Below are 20,524 nucleotides of genomic sequence, written 5' to 3'. Positions count from 1 at the left end.
AATGAGGTATTATAACTGCCCATTTAACATTTGAGGAAACTGAGGCACATTACATAAAATGCCCACAGTTACATTAGCTAGTAAATCTCGAAGGTAAAGTCCAAAGCCAGGCCTATCAGGCTCTACACACCAAGCTATTATTAAGCAACAATCCAGATGGGGATTTATCTTCTGCATTTATATATGAGGCAACTGAGACTCACAGTGGTAATTTGTGTTAGGTCACAGTGGGAGTAAGTATCAGAACTGGAAGTAGAGTTGGTTCTCCTACAAGTCTGCCTCCGTGTACAGGGCATATGGCCCCAAAAGGAGAGGATATTGTCTGTCTATCAGGAGAGACCTGGATGGATACCTAGAAAGAAACTAATGGAAACCAGATTTCTTCACACTCCGACCAATGCTCTGTTCGCTATTTGTGACAAGTGCGATAACAGCTGCCTCCTTGGCTCAATGACAGTGGGTGAAGTGACATGCTAAGCTTTACATCCCCTTGCTTCACTCATAACACAATTATTGTCCTGCACTATAAAGGAAGACAGCCTTCAAGGCTGTGCAGCTTGCCAAGAGTCAACAAGCTGGTTGGTGACAGGACAGGGATTCAAACCCAACAGCCCATTCTGTCCTCACTGCTTCCCTGAGCAGCCCACCACTCCCCTGGCTGGCATCATTGCTTACCTCCCTCTATGCCCCAACAGACCTGCAAGGTTCATCCCTCCTGTGAGGTGACACAATACCTTGAAGTTCCATGGAAACTTACTCTGTATCAAGCCTAAGGCAGAGCCACTCAAATGACTTCTGAGGAGGGGACCTACAAAGATAGTCAGAGATCATTCTCTTTGCCTGGAGTGAACTTTCCCTGTGACTGTCAACCTTTGCCTTCCTCTGCAAGAACCTACAAAATCACTCTCTGCTCTCTCCTAGCTGCCTCTTGCCTTACAAGAAAAAGAAGAAGGGATGCAGTTTTTCCCTTTCCCTTCACACTTTGAGATTCTGTACTCTTGCAGCTTTTTTCTAGACAAAGGCCACCCTTTGAGTCCTTAAGAGCCCCTAGGAAGGAGTGGGAAGGGAAGCAGCTTTCCTCAGCCTCTGGAAACCTGGGCCCTGGAGGAGCAACCCTCCCTAGTGTCTGGTCCTGCTTGCTCAGCTGCTAGGCATCAGCCCTACACCCAGGAGTGGGTCTTCTCTAGGGCCCCTGTCATCTCCTGGGCTCTGCGGTGAGACACTAAAAAGGGCACAGATGTGTTCTGCATCCTGAAGCCTGCAAGCAGCACCGGGAGTCCAGGAAGCCAGAGGAGAGAGCATGACTTCACAGGCAACATAACTTCTCACTACTCATGTCCAGCACTGCTACAGCTTTCATTCCCTACCTCCTCTCCCTCACTCCCCGAAATCCTCTCCCCTCTCCTCAAAAGATGCAAACTACAATTGAAGCTCTTGACTGAGACAACAGACTTGGTTTTCTCACTAGCAGTGAGGAAATTCTATTCATCTACAAATAGGCAAATGGCATTTGTTTTATGTTCCTCTCAGGTTGCTTTGAAAATATAAGAAAATGTATACTTAAAAACTGATTTTTGTCAGCTATGAGACAGTGATAAGGTTGCTCTTAAAATTGTTGCTGTGATCAATGGAGGTATAGAGCTGGAAAAAAAATGAGGCAGGTTTCAGAATCAGAGAAATAAGGAATTAAATCTGGCCTTCCACTGAGACAGCTAGACCTCAATGTCTTTATCTGTATAATAGGAAGTGTAATGCTTGCATTGAAGTACACTGGCAAGATTTAAATGATAGGATGTACAGTGGGTCAACTAGGAGAGAAGATGAGTAGTCAGAGGTTAATAAACACTTGTTCTCCTTAATGTAATACGGTTTTAAAATGTTAAGAAAATGTATTTGTTCTCTCCAATATTCTAATGGTCCCAGATCCAGTTCAAAGTTTCAGGTGTCTAATCTCATCATCGTGCTGGTTGTGCCTTGCACCAGGTACCTGACTAAATAGGCAAATACAACCAAACTGTCTGATTAGAGACTGTGCTACATCAGCCTGGAATAAAAGCACCCCTTCCCCTATTTACCAAGATTGATATGTGCTAGACTCAAGGTAGAAGAGACTTACAATAAGTAGACCTCTAGCACAAGAGTCCCAGGCAGAAGCAGAAGGAATATAACACACAGAAGTTAGAGACAGTAAAATCAGACCACACACACACACACACACACACACATGCACATGCACACACACGGCACATGCAACTTTCAGAGTGCTATTTCTAAACATGGCTCTGACTTTATCCTGCTTAGTTCAATATGTTTTTGATGACTTTCCATTTTTCAGAAAATAGAATTTGGGTACAAGTTGAAAGTTTGATATGGAATAGGGTGTTTATATAATTTCAGAATATTTTAAAATATTGTTTATTTTAAAAGGGAAACTACCACTTTATAGCCACAAAAAAGGAAAACACCGCATTATGTTCCAGTGCTTTACCACATGCTTCCTGATGCGCTGCCCTGAGAAATACATAGCCTTGTATACAGCAATCCTGACAAAATCCCTATGACTGCAGACAAACCCACTGAGGGACCCTATATAGAATAGAAGCACTATGCTCTCAAAAATATCAGTGTCATGAAGGATAAAGGAAGACGGAGGGAAATTCCAGATTAAAGAAGGCAAAAGAGAAACGAAAACTATATTACTGTGTGATCCTGCAGACTACTATAAAAATGATAAAATCTGAACAGATAATAATAAATGTTAAATTTCCTAACTTCGGTAATCATACTGTAGTTATGAAAATCACTGCCCTTGGTTTTAGGTAAAGGTAAGAGACACAGCATTTACAATGTAACCTCCAAAAGTTCACATAAAAATTGTAATAAAGCAAAGTATTTAACAATATAATCTGGAGTGGCAGGTGCAGGTGTACAGAAGTTATCTTTACTGTTCTTACAACTTTTCTATAAGTTTTAAATTATTTCAAAATAAATATTTAAAATCAAAACAGCTTAAATCCTGAAATATGACATTCAAGTAAGTCTTAGCTCTAAACCCAAATTTTGGTAATTATCTTCTTTTCATTCCTTCTTTCCCATTAAACAACTTTCGGTATAGCCACAATGGCCTACTTTATTCTTCTCAAGCACATCCTACTTTTTTCTGTCTTGGATTTTTATGCTACTAAGATATCTCAACTAGACAGCGTTCTTGTCCTTAAACTTTTGAAATATTCTTCAATCCCAGACATCCTTAACTAAAAATGAGCATTTAAGAAGCCGGGGATTCAGCTCAGTGGTTCCAACACCTGCCTCACAATCACGAGGACCCGAATTCGATCCCCGGTACCAAAAAAAAAAAAGAGCATTTAAGGGAAAATATCTTCAGTTGCCCAATTAGCTGTAAATCTATCCACCCTTCTGTGATCCAAATAGGATGAACTGGAGTTGTCCAGATGCTCCTGAACTGGGTATTTCTGTTTGGGTTAGGTCAACCTTCTGGCAAGTTGAATCAGCTCGGATTCCCATCACTACAAACTCAGAGAATGGGGATCGGCTGCCACCTGGTGGTACACGACAGTACATCAATGTAGGAGGCATATGTAAACAGGTTTACAGGGTGGGGAAAGTCAGAGAGGCATTGTCTCATTTTGTTGATCATAATATCCACTGTCTAGATTATGTTAAGGACTTAGGCTAAGGTATGTTAATAATTTGATATGTTAATAATATAGTATGCATATATTATTCACATAATAAATGGCAGCAGGTATTAGAAACAAAGTACACTAAAAGAACCTGGATGACAATTTATTTTCATTTCATCATTTCACAGTTAAGGAATCTGCAATCCAGAAGAGGCACAGAGAAACGCCTGAAGGGGCAGGCTACTGGTCCTCCCAAAGGAGAATGACCACAAGTAGATCAGAAACCACGTGTTCAGTATCCTTATGGCAGCAGTTAGACTCGGTAGTTGTAGAATACTTTTAAGTATTTAAATCTCATTGTCTCGTTTGCTCTTCTGTTCTAAAGCGGGCAAGGCAAGCTGTGGGGGGAGGATGGTTGTGGCAGGGACAGGTGCCTGAGAAAGATGAGCCATCTCCTCTCTGAGCCAGAGAGGTTTGCCTCTTTCCGTTCGGGTGGGCGTTCGCTTCGGTTTCACTTTCTCTCCTGTGTGAGTCAACTTCCTTTCCGAGTCTCTCTGAGGCAGTTTCTCTTCTTTCTCTCTTCCACCTGTACATCTTTCTCCTCAAAGCCTGGCAAAGAGAACCACCCTGGAGCTGAGACTCCTGCACAGAGCCGGGTCCCCTTTGGATCTGAAGGCAGAGTTGGCCCACATCTTCTGATTAACTGACACAGTAACCCTGCTCTTGGTCTCCACACATCACTGGGTTCTGCTGCGCCTACTCCTGCAGGGTCTATGCCGCAGTCTCCAGTTCTCTGTAGATGTGCAGTCTGACTTGGTGGTCTGGCCTCGGAGCGTCAGGCTTTCCCTTCTGAAGAGAAGAAAAGAGAACCCATCCATGCTCAGAAGCTGCCCTTCCTCCAGTCTGTGACCTCCCCGTTTACCATAACCCAGAGCCCCATCCCCAAATCGCCTCTCGACTCTAACCACACACTCTCCTTTGTGCCCTTGCACCATACATAGAGCAGCCTCCAGATCCTTTCTGCTACTGTACCTTTTAATGCTTACCCTTTTTAAGATTTCAGAGTCCTTGACCTAAAGAACCCAGCTTTAACGTTTCTCAAATCCATGAGGTCACTGAGTCTCTGGCATTTGTTCCATGTCTCCTCCAAGACTGCTATGATCTGAATGGTCTTAGCCCACCTTCCAATGCGTATGCTCAAATGTCTATTCCAAGAGTGATGGTATTAGGAGTCGGGGAACTTTTCGTAGGTAATTGTGCCATGAGTATAGAACCACTGTGAGTGGGGTTGTAAAGTTACCTCATAGAGTCAGCTCTCCCCTTCCACTGTGTGTGGACACAACGAAAAGATAGCTATATGGGAACCAGGAAGCAGCCCCTCATAGACACTAAATCTGTGGCACCTTGACCTTGAACTTCTCAGTATCCAAAGCTATGAGAAATGCATATCTGTTGCTTATAAGCCTCCTAGCTTATTTTATTGTTGTTGCTGTTGTTGTGGTTGCTGTTGTTGTTGTTGTTGTTGTTATGGCAGCCCAAATGGATTAAGGCCAAGTTTCTATGCACCTTAAATGCTCTTTCACTCCAAAACTTTTCATTCCTCCCTCTCCTTCCTTATGACTAATTATATCATTGCAATTAGGCATGTGGTATAGGAAAGAACCCTGCTTGAAGCCCTCTTTTCCTCTAGGTAAGAGATCAAATTGAGAATAATTTCACATTTCTTACTTCTCGAGTCCACGGAGTTGCTCAGGGGCCTTAAATCGCATCCTGCTAACTCTCCAGATTGTCCACTTCCCCGCTGCACTCCACCCTCATCATAAGGCCCCAGGCTCTGCCTTCCTCAGTGGGCTTATGAAACACTGAGCATTCACCAATCAAATCCCACTCAAGGCCTCTCAGGAGTCCTGTGCTTTTGTCTTTAATGGCTTTGGTCAAAAGAAATGTGGAATATAAACTTAACAGGCAGTTGAACAATCCTGTGCTCACAGCCTTCCAACCATTGTGAAAACATCAATTGATTATTCACTCTAAAGAAACAGAACTGAGTAGCCATAATGAAGGACAAGTTTCCCAAAAGTAACTTCCTTGGAATAAGAAAATAAACTGGGAAATATAATACACTCTCCTAGGAGAGTCACAATTTATATCAGCTTATGAAAATCTTCAAGAATCTGTGCCCTGAAGAAGCAAGCTTGACTCTTGTTAATCCTTCCTAAAGAGTAAGCCAAGAGATAATATTTTAAATTGTTTCTCTTTATATCCGCCATCACACACACACTCAATCATTCTCTCTCTCTGTCTCTCTCTCTCGCTCTCTCGCTCTCTCTCTCTCTCTCTCTCCCTCCCCCCGCTCCCTTCAGCTCCCTCCCTCCTGGATTATTTCTGAGTTCTAGAAAGTACCCAATAAAACCAATTTGAGCAGAACTATGATCCAGATCTGAAAAAGTGCCTCTGTAAGCCTGAGACAGATCACTCTTAGTTCTGCTGGACTTACAGATAGGAAAGATAGGGCTGGACGGAAGGAATGATTTTCTTTCATTAAGAGAAGTGATTCCAGAAGTCAGGTGTGCTAGGAAAGTGAGAGAATCCCTTATCTCGAAATGTTCCCACCCAGAATACAGGAGCAGAGAGAAGAACAAGAGGACCTGGGCAAGCCCTTTTCTGCCTAGAAAAACTTCAGAAAAACCTTGACTCATTAAACTATTGCCTTCCCCCCGGCCCCCAGAACTCTATCCATTCTCTCCCCATTGGTACAGGATGGAGATAAATTCACTAAAAATTCCACCTCAGCAGTTTGAAGGAATAGACTCCTAAAAATAGGCTTTTTCGAACCTCAGGCTCTGAGGCTGGCTGGGAGCAGATGACTTGCATGTGGGGCTGGGAAGAAAGGCCCAGCTGCTAGGCAGAGCAGGACTCTGCACAGCTTCTTTACCCTGGGATGGCCTCTCTGGACCTCCGTCCTGGCTCAGCCCCAGGTCTGGGCAACCCGCCAGCTGAGCTCTCTGCTTTCAGCCTCAGAACTTCTGCTCAGCCCCATCCATCTGTTTGAAGGGTGCATCCATTCTTAGAAACTCTTCTGAATTATCACAACTCTTGGGTTATATGTCTGGAGAAAAATATTATACCAAAGCAATTTTACTTCATTTTGCAATGGACAAGAGCATTTTAGAGATATTTTCTATTAACTTTACAATGTTTTCTTACCAAATATCTGTCACATAAATTTTTCATTTTCCATAGCAAACTACACGTAGTTATAAAAGGGTGGAAAAATAGTTTGTGTAGATGTTTGCAGGTGTCTAAAGCCAAGAGAACCTTACCAAATATCTCTCTGGCAGGAGTCTGAGATTCAGTAAAATTAAGTAACTATTATGCAGCTGGTGATAAAGTCAGATGGTTCCCACTCCACTTCGGTGTTTTGCTAAATTACATGGAAGAGGAGGGAAAAGGCCATTGGGATGACAAACTGGAGGAGTCACTAGGCAGCAGGCCACTGGGTGGCACAGGTGACAGGGAGCCAACTCATTACCTCAGGTAATGTAAGAGGGTGTTGTTAGTCAAAGGAAAAATTAGCGCAAATCTCACAAAAACCTTCTGACATCCTGAACTACATCTACTACAGAGAGGGTTGACGGTTATGTTTCCATGAAGCCCATGGAAAACATAGTCAAAGAAGTTCATGTTATCAAAGATATAAAGGCACTTAAAGTTTTCCAAGGCCGAAGGGAGAGAAGAGAGAGGGGGGTAAGCATTTCTTTTTTAATAAACAAATTTCAATTGTTTGATAAACAAATAGCAATGTTCTTTTTATTAATAAATTATATATAAAAATTGCTCATGCAATGGCTTCTTTAATGATAGATACACAGCACCCTGGGTAAATTAAAAACGTTACATTTCAAAAGACTTCAAATATAGCTGTTCTTTGTTGAACTTTTGCTTTGACTCCTTTATTCCTTTGCATTCAGAGCAGTTATCTCCATTTTGCAGCCAGGTATACTAAGGCTTGAAGATGTGTTCAGGACTAGAGCCACTCAAAGCCCAAGTCTGGTTCCAAAGCCTGCTCTTGTAATTATGAATTTATCCGTGTTTTAAAATGATGGTATTTTGCTCAGGAAAATATATTCCTTGTGCCATACCATTTCACGCTGTCAGAGGCATTCAGCTTCTTTGGCCTCCAAGAATTTACTAGTGTCAGTTTCCCATCACTATGAAAATTAAAATTCCTTCGCATATTTCCAGAATTCCCTGAAAGGACACTCTCAGGGGGTGAAGGGAGGGCAGGGGTATGGGGAAAAAATGAGGACCAAGATCTGTCATGTAAAGGTACAAGATCCCAATGATGAATTAACTGTACTGTATTCTTAAAAAGCACCAATAAACTCGATGGAAAAAAAAAGAAATGACATTCTCCATATCCAGAACACATCAAATGCAACAGTTAAAGGAGGGCAGGGACAAGGGGAAAAAATGAGAACCAAGACCTGTCATGTAGATGTACAAGATCCCAATAATGAATGTAACTGTACTGTTTACCTAAAATGCACCAATAAACTATTTTTTTTTTTGAATGTAACTGTACTGTTTACCTAAAATGCACCAATAAACTCAATTTTTTTTAAAAAATACAACTGTTAAACATGTGAATTCCAGAAATTAGGGTTACAGGAAACGTTAAGCATTCCACTTGTTTAATTTTATATTTAATTTGTACAGAAAGGAATAGTAATGAGAGAACAAGAGAGTGTTCCGTTTAATTATTCTACTTTTTGTGTATATTTAGCACTCATTTTAGTACTATGTACTGAAAATTTTATTAGACATTTTCTTCCCTATATATAAAGGAATGTAGTTGGAGAGGATATGGATATTTGAGAAAGACAGAAAAAGAGGAAAGAATTATCTTTTTCCTTATAGTATACTTAAGAAAATAATTATGAAACTTTATTTGCTGAACAGAAACTTTATTTAGTCTTCTTTTCATTTTAACCGTACTGCGGATATTCAATGGAGCCTTATTGTTGAGTGGGAATGGAATTTGGAAACACTGTAAAAAGAGATCCAAATACGGCTACAGCTATGAAGCTAAAAGAAGAGAACAGCCATGTGAAAATCCATCACATTTAGCCTATTAGAGGAGTGGCATAATAAATATTGTGATAAATATTCATAAATAAATAATGCAGAGAATGAAGCAGGATAAAAATCAGGAAAGAGAGGTGGAGATATCTCTAACAGCACAACATCAAACAGAGAAGAAAGCGTATCAGAAGCTATGGGAGGTGGAGACATTCTCAACAATGCTGAATGCCACCCAAGGGTGAAAGTGAGGACGGGGAAAAATCTTCTAGAGTTTAATAAGATTTTTGGGACTGAAAGCCAGTAAACTGAAGACATCGCTGTAACAGATTTTTGAAGTACGCCTTCAATAGTTCTGCGGGAAAGTAGCCATTTACTTTAAAAAGCAAAACTCCAGAATAGCTCAAACACAAAAATAATGTGTTAAGAAGTTAACACAGAAAAAAAGTTGCCTACGAGTAGGTATGTAGCGTTTGAAAGCCAGCTTCTGGGGAATTTTCCAGCATGTGAAGGAATTATTAAAATAGACTAACTGGCGCAGACAGGGCAGCAAGCATCTTCCCTGAGATACATGTAAGATAATTTTTGAGAGACAGAGACTTTCCACCTCGTCTCTTCTCCCAGGACAGCAGTGGGATTCTAGCTATGCAAGAGAAAGACTTTCCAAAACTCACATCGTTCAGTGAGCTGTACCTTGTGAGCTCGGCAGATGTTTTGTTCTTCATTCTCCTAAGCCAGAGGATGTGGCTCGGGTCGGAGGTGGGGCCTGTGCAGATGCCTGTGTAGATGAGAGTGTGTTCTTATTTCCGCTTCCCCTTTCAAACTGCCAACTGCGGTTGAATGAGAACAGAGACAAAGGCACAGTTACACCATGAGACTTTCTTACTGTCCTTGGCCCTCTCCCCAAATCTGGGAAGGGCTCTGCTCAGCTGTGAGAACTGCTTTACCTCAAACTCAGCTCTCTACTAGCAGACAGGTAAGTTTAGCTCTTGCCTCAGTCTTAAAGCGGTTCTTGTCTGTTCTTGTCAGGTCAGAGAAAAATCAAGAGAAGAGGAAATTAGGGAAACAGCCTCATGTTTTATGGACTTCAATCTTACTGGCATCATCACTGTGCCTATTGGAACAGGGAGCTCCCATCATTTATTTTCCTCTCTTTTACCAGAGATGTAATCATTCTAGGGTCACAAAACATGGACTGCCTTGATGACATGAATTAATATTTAAGAATTTTTCACCATTGTCACCTGAGGAGTTCCTCTCTGTATCTTGTGGCACTCACTTTTGTAATCATTTCAGTCTAATTCCAACTGTGAAAAGTTACCAAAGAGAACAGTTTCCCAGTTTCTTTGCAGGTCCTATTCTAGTGTCCTCGGGTCTGAGAATTGGGAACACTGAGCCTGACCCAACTTTGCTTTCTGTAGGTGGGACCTCTCTCCTCTGAGGCTGCAGGGGAAATTATTGTGGAGATAAAATACAGCAAGATATGTAGAGGTTACATATGCAGGAGTATATACCACAGCAAGTTAAGTAGGGAACTAAAGGTAGTAAATATCCTATATGGATTGGTTTTCAGACTTTATATCTCACAGAGGAACAGGCTGAGCTCTCAGAGATCCTACAATACTGAGGGTAGAGGGGTTCTCTAACAGCCCTTGTCTCAGGTGTCACCAGGCTGAGCATGTCACCACCTATATGACTCTTGGGGAGGTGGAGGAGAGGAAAGAACTTCCACACTGGGGTTTTCCCACACCCCTACTGTGCCACTGAACTCACTAGTGGGGGGAAGGGAAGTGATCCTGAAAACAGAGCCCAGAGAAGACCAGAGAGTCCCACAGAAGTAGTTTGATAAGAGTTTGGAAGGGATGTCAAGAGAGGTACTGGTGACTCTGTCTACCACAGATGTCCATGAATAGAGAGGCAAGGGAACTTTCTGAACAGTTCAGGGCAGGCCTAGTAGAGGTTGGAGGTTGAAGACTTGCGACTTGTGTGTCCAAAGTTCAAACTCAGTGGTTTTTCAGCTTGAATGGTTACAGCCACCGATCTGGTTTCTCCTATAACCTGAAGCATTACTGGGAACAGAGGAAGCTGAGTTCAGAGTATAACTCTACTGAGAATATTATCAAAGATAACAAGAGGAAGATATAACCGGAGAGACAAAAAAACATCTAATTCATTCTTTCTTTTTCATAGGCATCCCAGGCAGTTGGGGATTTAACTATACTTGTTATTGCTATTTCAATCATAATAACACATTCTCCTAACTCCTTTGGGCCTCTGAAAGTTAAGATGTAATCCTGAGATTAAGCATTATCTGGCAGCCATAGAGACCCAACTCAGTCATCTTCATTTCAAGGTTTTTGATTCAGATTATAACAGATAATGGAAAAAGAAGTTTGGTCTTAGCCCATATCAGGACTCACAAACTTCACTCTGGGCTACAATAAAGGGAAAATATCAAACATTTATTTCCACTTGTAAAGTGACAGCTGCTCTGTTTTTCACCTAAGGAACCAGACTCAAGTGGCTAACCCAGCACTCATAGCACTCTGTGCCCTGCACACACCCAAGCCCAGCACAGAATGACTGCAGCATAGACTTTGATCGAAAATAAAGTTCAATCAAATGAGCTGAGGGATGATAAAAACAGTTTGAGAAAGAAAATAGGGCAATAAAAATGAGGGAAAGAGCTTCATTATCAAGAAAATAGGTCTAAAGAATTAATAATGTAATTCAAAGAGCCAACTCAATGGTCAAGAAATATACTTATGTTTCCTGCCATCTCTAGACAAAACCATCTGTAAACTATCCCAAATGAATGGCTATCTCCTATTCTTGATTGCCTATCCTTCATTGCCTATCCAGATGAAGAACAAAAACAAAACCAGAAAATGATATCATCCTCTGAAAGCACAGGATTACTTCCTTTCCAAATGCACAACTTTAATATTTCCTGCAGCAATTACAAACCTTCCATAAAACTCATCCACATTGTGAAAATGGGCGTAAGGAAGGAAGTGAAGGGGAGAGAAAGCGATGTCTTTCTTTCAGTACTTATTCAACTAAAATTATTTTTGAGAAGGAAAGTGTGAAAAAAGAGAGGGGAAGGTATAGTTAAATTAAGTAGCATTTTTCTTGATACTAATTTACCAAATAATATCCTCCTTTTTCCTGGAAATAGACTGAAGAGCTCTCCTAGACCACAGAAGTCTCAGAATTGTCAAATGCTATATGCAGGGTAAGTTTTGTTTTGATGATCTTCCAAACTGCAGTAAAATCACAGAGGGTTAGAAACCAGGAAGGTATTTCTCCTATGGAAAGGAATGTGAGCACCTATTGCACATTGGGTATAGGAGCAATGGTGCTTGAGGTAGAGTTTGTCCTGTCCACAAACAGAAATATTGGCTGTTCTGGAATTCCCCACAGATGTGTGTGTTGTTTGTGAATGCAGAAGGTCTTATGGCTACATCATGGAAACTATTTCTTTTTTTCTTTTTATATGCTTGTTTCACTCTTCACCCTAATTCAGATTCTGTTTGAGGCGTAGGTGCAGTGCCAGAGGAAAGGGGAGGCCAGTCTGATACATACATCTGGGAGGAGGCCCAGAACACCAAAGATTGGGCCTTAGAAACCAATGGGATAAGTGGCAGGAGAAAGTCTGCATTAGATAAAGGAAGAAACTCCACGTGTGGGGCCTGGAATTTAGGAGTTTTGAGTCCCATTTACAACTGCTAACTTCCCCCATCAAGAAGATCTGTGCATATTGCTTTTTTCTTACATTCTATGCCCCAATCCAGCTGGTGTCCTGATATTCTAGCATACTCCCCAGTAATGATCAATAATAGGTGCTTCCTATTAGAAGTACTTTGGCTTGGCTGGTTCCAGGAAGCTTGTGAAAAGGACAGCTTTGTGTGCAATGCTCTCTCTCTCTCTCTCTCTCTCTCTCTCTCTCTCTCTCTCTCTCTCTCTCCCTCTCTCTTCCTCCCTCCCTTTATCTCTCCTTCCCTCAACCCCTTCCTTTCTTCCTCCCCCTCCCCGCTTTCCTCTATTGTAAATGAGTAATCAGGAGTAGATTATCTCTCTGATCTCTTTGGGCATCAAATAAGAATGAAGAATTTTCACTGCTTCTCTGGTCATCTTTATCTAACAGCAACTTCCATCTTTAATCTTCTAGATTCTTCACACTCTGCTGTATTCTGCTGCACACCCCTTCCTTATTCATAAAAGTGTTCCTATTTTTTAGACTGAAGACAAATTAATAATTCTCACCACTCACCTCTATCATATAAGACATATTACCTGATTTTAATCTCCAACAGCCTGAAAAGTTTGGCACACTATGTGTTTATATATAAAAACCTTGGATATAGAGGGAACACCTAATTTTACCAAAGACATACATGTGTGAGCATGCAGAATTGTGATTCCAAACAAGCCTTACTCTGATTTCAAGGCCCAAGGTATGTGTACCATTTTTTGGCTTCTAAATAACACTCTGGACTTTAAAGAAAAAGAAGTATTGGCCCTCTTACTGGGCTCTTTTAAATTATCTCCATGTTGAAGTTCCTGTAAGCAGTGATAGTATTTGGTAGGAACAGATCGGTAGGTCTATGTCTGTTGTCAAAATATCAGAATACGCTCACGGCAGGTTATGATAAGTGTTCATTGCTCCAAGCCTTCTAAGTGTTCATCACCAGCCAAGCTATGCCAGATATTCCCACAAATTTCCCCAGTGTGATCCCCAAAATTCAGTGCCTTACCACCCAGGCACTTACAAGGCCAACTGTCAATTCCTATTGTTCAGTACCCCCCGAAAACCATTGCCAAGTTCTCTGGATGCCGCATAATCCGAAAGCAATGTGGATTCTGAACAGATCTTCTTCCTTCATGTAGAACCTACCTTTCCAAACTTCAGTTGGCAAAGGTGTTTGCCAGGATTCAATGAAGTTGTTTACAGAGCAGTTTGTGGACAAATCTTAGGTACTCTACACCTACCAGTGACTACGTATCCCTATTGCTTACAAGTGTTCGTGTCGATGTATGGTAAAACTCCAACTTCATCCCTAAGAAAACAGAGGCAAGAAATATGTGATGTTTTCAGTGCAACCATAATGACATATCCCTAAAAGTCTTCTTCAGCTGCCACCGTTACTGCCTCTGGTGATAATTTTTTGTTGGAAGATAATCATTTCAGAACTCTTAAACAGTTCCCTCTTCTTAAACTACCAGAAATGGTTTCTCTGGTCAGGATTTCTCGGCTTGATTGCTACAATTTCTGTTTTTACTATAAACATGCTGAGAACAAGGAGAATGCTGTTACTCTACTTGGTTGTAGTCAGGTTCCAGAACTCTTGACATTTATTGAAGAATGATTCAGGAATGAATCTCCAGAGAAATGTAGGGATGTGGAAAGGACAAATGGCTGGAGATGATAGCAGAGGAGGAAATACAGCTTGGAGTGATTAGGGCAAGAAGCAATAGAACCAATGATGGGGTTTTGCTGGGCTAGTGGGAAAGTGGGAGAAAAGTTTCCTATAGACTTCAAATTTGTACCCTCATAGATGATAGATTACATATAGTAACATACTATAAACTAGTATCAAGAAGGGTGGTATTGAATTCCAGAAGGAACTTTTGACTAAGAAATAAATAAAACCTTACAGTGGAAAACTCTGGAAATTAGTTTTTAAAATAGGAACTTTTGTTAGTTTAATTTAGTCAGAATCATGTGATCCTTATGCTGCACCAGCAAAGGATAGCAAATGCTATACTCAAGCTTTTTTCCTCTTCACTCTAAGTCTGGCAGCATATATAAATAGGATCTGAAGTCATGAAGGTCAGGAGCATCTGTCATTGAGCAAATGTTTCAATGACATATAGTAGTTGACAATTTTTTAGGACCAGGATGACTCTTGCTTCTCTGCAGGTATGGCACTTACTGAGAGCCACCTCCACTGAAAAGTGCTATGCTGAGTCTGAGAGAAGATTTATAGGACATGAGGAGGAGTAGAACTTAGTGATGAGAGTGCCACTCACTCTCTTGTTGGCTATGGCACAAGTATGTGTTCTGGTTGGCTACAAAAAGATGACTTGAATTGGATTTTTAAAAGGTAGATGGGGTTTGTTTGAGGAGAGAAAAAGGTGGGTAAAACTGTAAACTAAAGCAAAAAAGCAGAAAACACAAGAAATTCTGAAGACCAACAAGCAACACTGACTGAGTCATATTCATTTGGGTTCTCTCTCAGCCTCTCTTGTTCAGGCTCACCACTTTCTTAGATCAGTGAAAGTTCCAAGTCCAGGAACCCCACCACTCAGCATGAATTTGAAAGGTAGTTTGTTAAATGATATAACTCCAGGGGAGTTATAAATGCTGGACCATTTCCTACTTCTAAGAGAAAATTAAATTAATACATGTTTTAAGATACTATAAATATTTTAAACTCCTCTAGAATTTATAAAAATAAATTCATAAATATTAGTCCTGGAGGCAAAGTCATACAACATTGTATCTCACCAATTCATTTTCTAGAAATTGACTGGTGTCCAAATGGGAAACCCGATTGGCTTGCCAGAAGTCAACTAATCAGACAAAAATTATGGAAAAACATCTAAGTGACCTTATTTCTAGTCAATGCTTCTTTCACCATTAAAGACATACGGTTTTTTATAAATTATTTGGAGGAAACATCTCCACGTCCTTCTCTCTATTAAAAGGGGCCTCAAGACATTCAAAGCTGCTGTCCTAAAATCTGTGTGTGCCCACCTATGAATTTTCTCTAACATGGTCAGTGCTGATGTGTTTAGCTGATAATCATGTGCCACTTCCTCCAGATTTCCACAAAGAACACCGGTTCTTCCATCCCAGAAGTACAGCTTCCTCTTGTTAGCATGAACTAGACATTCTGTTTCTCCCTAGTTCCCAACAGTGCTGTTCTTACAGTATTCCATGTCACACACCATGAAAAGTGTAGCAAAGATTGGGGAAAACTAATCTATTCAATCCCCCAGCCCATGTCCAGTGTGTCAAAGTTGTGAAGAACTTGCACCTTTTCCCTCAGAATGGAAACCACTGTTGCCTTCTCAAGGAACAAATCATCCCATCTCACCTGAATGCCCTGGAAAATGACTGCCCTTCACAGTGAGCAGTAAAGTATTTAATCAATCTAGTATTTTTGTTGTCATAATTATGGTGGCCATTTGTTTGTGAACTTTTGTTGGGAACCCTCTAAGCAATAAGGATTCTATTTTCATAAGCATTGTCCTTTAGGTGTTTATATTTAACAAACTTCTGTATATAGGACATAGGAACATACTGTAAATAGGAATCGCCAGGCAAATAAAACATCTGTTATGGAAACCTCAGAGTAAAAACAAGTCAGAGAATAACCTGTCTGTTCTCCAACTTTAAGCCCAAAACATTTTACATGCTTAGTAAACACATGGTAAATTTTATTATTACACATTTGAAGCATGTGTCTTTGGTGATTGTACAGCACTGGGTTCCCATGGGGAATGATTACCTACAAAATATCCATTCACTTAGAAAATAAGTATTTGTTAAGCAACTATTATGTGTTAAATTCCGTTTTAGGAATTAGAAACTCAGTGGTGAATAATCCAGACAAGCATCTCTGTCCTCCTGGAGCTTATATTCTAATAAGAAGACTAAATAATAAATTATATTAAAAAGTTAAAAATAGAAAGAATGTTAGTGGTAAACAATAAATTAGATAACTAAGTAAAACATAAAGAATGACATTGGTAACAACTAAGAAGAAAAAGTCACGCAGGGAAAACATTCAGTGGCACCAGTTAAAGAGGCTACAGAAGCCAAGTCTGGCTTCATGAAGGAAGCTGGTTAAGAACTGGGCATTGCAGGTCAAGTTCAACAAAGACCAAGGGGAAGAAAGAGGGAGGGGAAAATGTGAGAAAACTGGAGACTGAAAGGGGCGAGGAAATTAGCCTACGTGACTGTGAGATATTTTCAGAGATGGAAGAGAGATGTAAAGTAGATTCACATCACAGCGTCAAAGTATTCTATCTTCTCAATTAGTGAGTCTAGCACCATTCTAGGCATTATGAGGATTCAGTTCTAAACTAGTTTATAGACTTTACAGTACTGGAATAGTGAACATTTAGAGCTGTGATGTCCTCACCAAAAAATTGAAACAAGAGAAAGGGATTGAATTTTCTATGTATACCAATAGTAAGTAGCAAAATGCATGTCACTTATCCCTTTCTTTCCTTTTCTTCTTTTCTCCTTCCTTTCCCTCTCTTTTCTTTCTTTTTGTGCTCCTGTCATCCTGCAATTCTGTCTTCCTTTTACATTCCCCTAGTCACCTAAAAATCTTCTTATACTCTAAAGATGCCTTTTGATTTGGGTGAGTTTCATTTCCTTTGGGAATTAGATAGGCAAGTCAGCCTTCAATATTTTCTTCCCTGGGCCAAGAGGGACTGACTTATTCAATACTCTGGAAAGCAGGAATAGGAAACATACTCTGATAAGGCTTTTCTGACTCTCTTCATGAACCCTTTCTGGTGGCAGTGTCATACTGTCTTTAACATTTAAGAACAGCCAGTCATTTCTGCTATCCTCCTTGGTGATTCCCCTATAACACAAGCTTCATTTAATGTCCCCAAAAGGCACAAGAGCCAGCTGCTTGGAGTAAACACAAACTCTCAGTTGTGCTAACTGCCATCTCGCCTGGGAGAAAAAATGTCTTGGGCTGGACCTGAAGTGAAAGAATCCATGTCAGACAGCAGTAATTATGTATTATTTTTCTCTGGGTATATTCTGCCTGTGGCAAGCAGAGGCATCTAAAACAATTTCATTGCCCTAGAAAAATAGTTTATGTTCAAGATGTTCTTTTCAAAAATTGCTATTTTAGTGCCTGAACTGTTGAATGCTTCACTAATGATTTTGTTTTTAAGTCCTGGAAGAACAGAAGTCTCTGGAAAGTGGCACTCTTCTTTTCTGCTATCTTTGTTAACTGCAACAATTAAAAGTATATCTCTGAGGATGATGTCATTTATGGCAGCTAAAGGAAATAGAGGATGTCGTGGTTTAAATATGAAGTGTGCCCCAAAGTCCCAGGTATTAAGGATTTGATCCCTAATACAAAAACATTCAGAGGTGGGACCTACAGAGGTGACTCATTCATAGGGGTGCTGACTTCATCAGTGGATTAGGCCATTGATGAGTTTAAAGCTGATGGGGCTACTAGGAGGTGGAGCCCAGTTAGAGGAAGCAGATCCCTGGGCACACGCCTTTGAAGGGTGAATCTGTCCCCCAGCCCCTTCCTCTCTGGCTCTTCCTGCACTGTCTCTTCCCCGTGCCATAGGTGAGCAGTTTTCCTCCACCACTCCCTTCCACCGTGTTTCCTAAAAGCAATGCAGCCAGTTGATCATGGACTGAAAACTCCAAAACTGTGAGCCTAACTTACCTTTTCCTCTTCCAAGCAAGAAAAGGTTGACTAATACAAAGGGGAAAACAGGAAAGTCCTGGTCCCATATCTATTTATTCACTGTGATGGGACATGAGTGCGGCCAGAAGGAAAAGGCAGCGTGACCCTCCAATCTTTCTAAACTCCCTCTGGACAATTGAATGAGGCTTCCCTTCTCTCTTCCTTTTTGAATCTGTGCATAGAGCCACTGTTATATATTTTTTAAAATACATAGCCGGGAATTTATCTCAGTGGTTCTGCAGCCTGCCTTGCAGGCACAAGAACCTGAGTTCAATCCCTGGTACAAAAAAAAACAAAGTTGTTGATTAGGTAGTGTTAAATGGGATACAAGTGTATGGATCAGTAAGTGCATCAATAAACAGGATAAGTATCTCACAGTAAGGTAGAAACAAAAGTAGACAAATTTGAAAGTAATCAGCCTAAATATGTCTGCTCATTGCTCTAAGGCAGTGTCTCCTTGTTTCTTTCATAGGTTTTTTTTTTTCCTGAGAAAAACATATCAAACAGGAAACAAAACAAATCAAGACAAAAAGTGAACTTTATAAATTGTAAATTAAAAGATATTTTAGTTTTGATGCAGGATTCTGAGAGTTAAAATCCTTAAGCAAAGAAAACTTTTTTTGAGACTAGGTTTTATTTTTTTATTTATTCATATTTTATTTTAGCTTATTAGTCATGTGTGTAGTTCATAATGATCACATCCCTCGCGTGGAGTTGGCACATGTACAGAACACATCTTAATTCTGTTTTTCGTTCCCTTTCCCTTCCCCTTCCCTTCCCCCTCCATCATTTCATCTGGCCCTAACCCTCACCCTAAATCACAAATGCTTTCTCAGTGCCCCTCAAATCCTGTGAAATTTGAAGCTTTCTAAGTTTACTAAGTGAAAAGATTTGCTCGTATTTAGATATTTTCAGAGCACTCCTTTCTGGGGGAAACGGGGAGAAGAAGACACCGGGTGAGGCATCCCCTCCCTCCCAGTGAGACGGATCAGGCAGCCTTTAGCAGAAACGGGCAGCATTGAGGCCATGGTTGAGAACAAAGGTTCCTGAATAGGAGCTGAGGAAGGGTCACTGTGCTTCCACTCTCAGGACATCGTTAAGGTGGTGAGAGGCACTGAAGTGTGACCGGGACCATGGAGGCCTCTGTGCTGAGCCCCACATCCTGGGAGAAACGTCGAGCTTGGCTCCGTCAGAGCCGCAACTGGCAGACGCAGGTCCTAGAAGAGGAAGCCGCAGCTGCCCTGCAGGATGTCCCAGATCCCGAGCCTTCCAGCCTGGACGATGTCTTCCAGGAAGGTAAGAGGCTGTAGACATCACACGGACTCCAGCAGGGCAAATGTGTTTGGACTAGGGTCTCCGAAAGACTCACTTTGGGTAGAAGAGAAGAAGTATAAAGTAATACAAGATATGAATTGTGTGAGAAAGAAGCAGGTGTAAGATTAGGAAAGAAGAAGAGGACATGTTTGCATCATCCAGAGAAGCTTCTGTAAGACACTGAGGTTAGGCTACTAGATATGAATTGTGTGAGAAAGAAGCAGGTGTAAGATTAGGAAAGAAGAAGAGGACATGTTTGCTTCATCCAGAGAAGCTTCTGTAAGACACTGAGGCTAGGGGTTGTCCATGTATGAATGCCGTGGGAGATCTCTGCGTTGTTTATGTAACAACACTACATTCAAGCCGCCCCTGGACCCTGGACATGGCGCTGTCACTAACAAGCTGTGTGGCTTTTGGAAAGTCACTTGCCTAAGCTGTACTTGTCCAGCAGAAGCAGTGGGCACTTTCCTACATGCTTCTCAGAGGTTCACCTAAGACCACAGACATGGGAGTAAGACAGGAAGTCTGAAAGAAATAAACTCATCCTTGCTTATTTGGTAGGACTCAAAAGGCACACAGATGTGCTTTTGTTTTATTTTGTTTTGGTTTGTTCTGGTTTTGGTTTGGTTTGGTTTTTGAAAAGGAGCCATCTCTGTTCCCAAAACTTGAGGAAAAGAAAGTGGACTGATGGCTTGGACATTTCCTAGGTTCCCAAGGAGAAGACAGGCAAAGAGAAGACAGATCCACTGTCCTTATATATGGTTTTATTTTACTTGCATCTTACAGAAAAGATTGGGGGAGGGATCAAAATGTGACTTACATACGGACAAAATTGTGGAATGGGGTAAGAGGTGAGTTGGGCAGGGCAGAGGTCTGTTTTCTTCCATTCTCGCAATAATCTGGTATTTGACTTCTCTAGGGAATCCAATCAACAAGATTGAAGACTGGCTGCAGGACTGTGGGTGAGTCTGGGCACACCGTGGGGCTGGACATGGGTGATTGTTGGGTGTGCTAACAGGCAGG

General features: G+C 41.1%; 1 long non-coding RNA gene across 1 annotated transcript; it reads left to right on the top strand.

The window, feature by feature from the left end:
* Positions 1 to 9,606: 9,606 nt before the first annotated feature.
* Positions 9,607 to 19,397, top strand: LOC117286145. Its single transcript, XR_004517270.1, has 3 exons — positions 9,607 to 9,702; positions 11,905 to 11,961; positions 19,277 to 19,397. It is a non-coding gene; the product is annotated as an uncharacterized LOC117286145 (long non-coding RNA).
* Positions 19,398 to 20,524: the final 1,127 nt, after the last annotated feature.

Source organism: Fukomys damarensis, unplaced genomic scaffold (genome assembly GCF_012274545.1).
Source record: "Fukomys damarensis isolate Sample0158 unplaced genomic scaffold, DMR_v1.0_HiC HiC_scaffold_15, whole genome shotgun sequence".
Classification (NCBI taxonomy): domain Eukaryota; kingdom Metazoa; phylum Chordata; class Mammalia; order Rodentia; family Bathyergidae; genus Fukomys; species Fukomys damarensis.
Note: the sequence above shows the minus strand (reverse complement) of the source record. Positions and strands in the feature narration are given on the sequence as shown.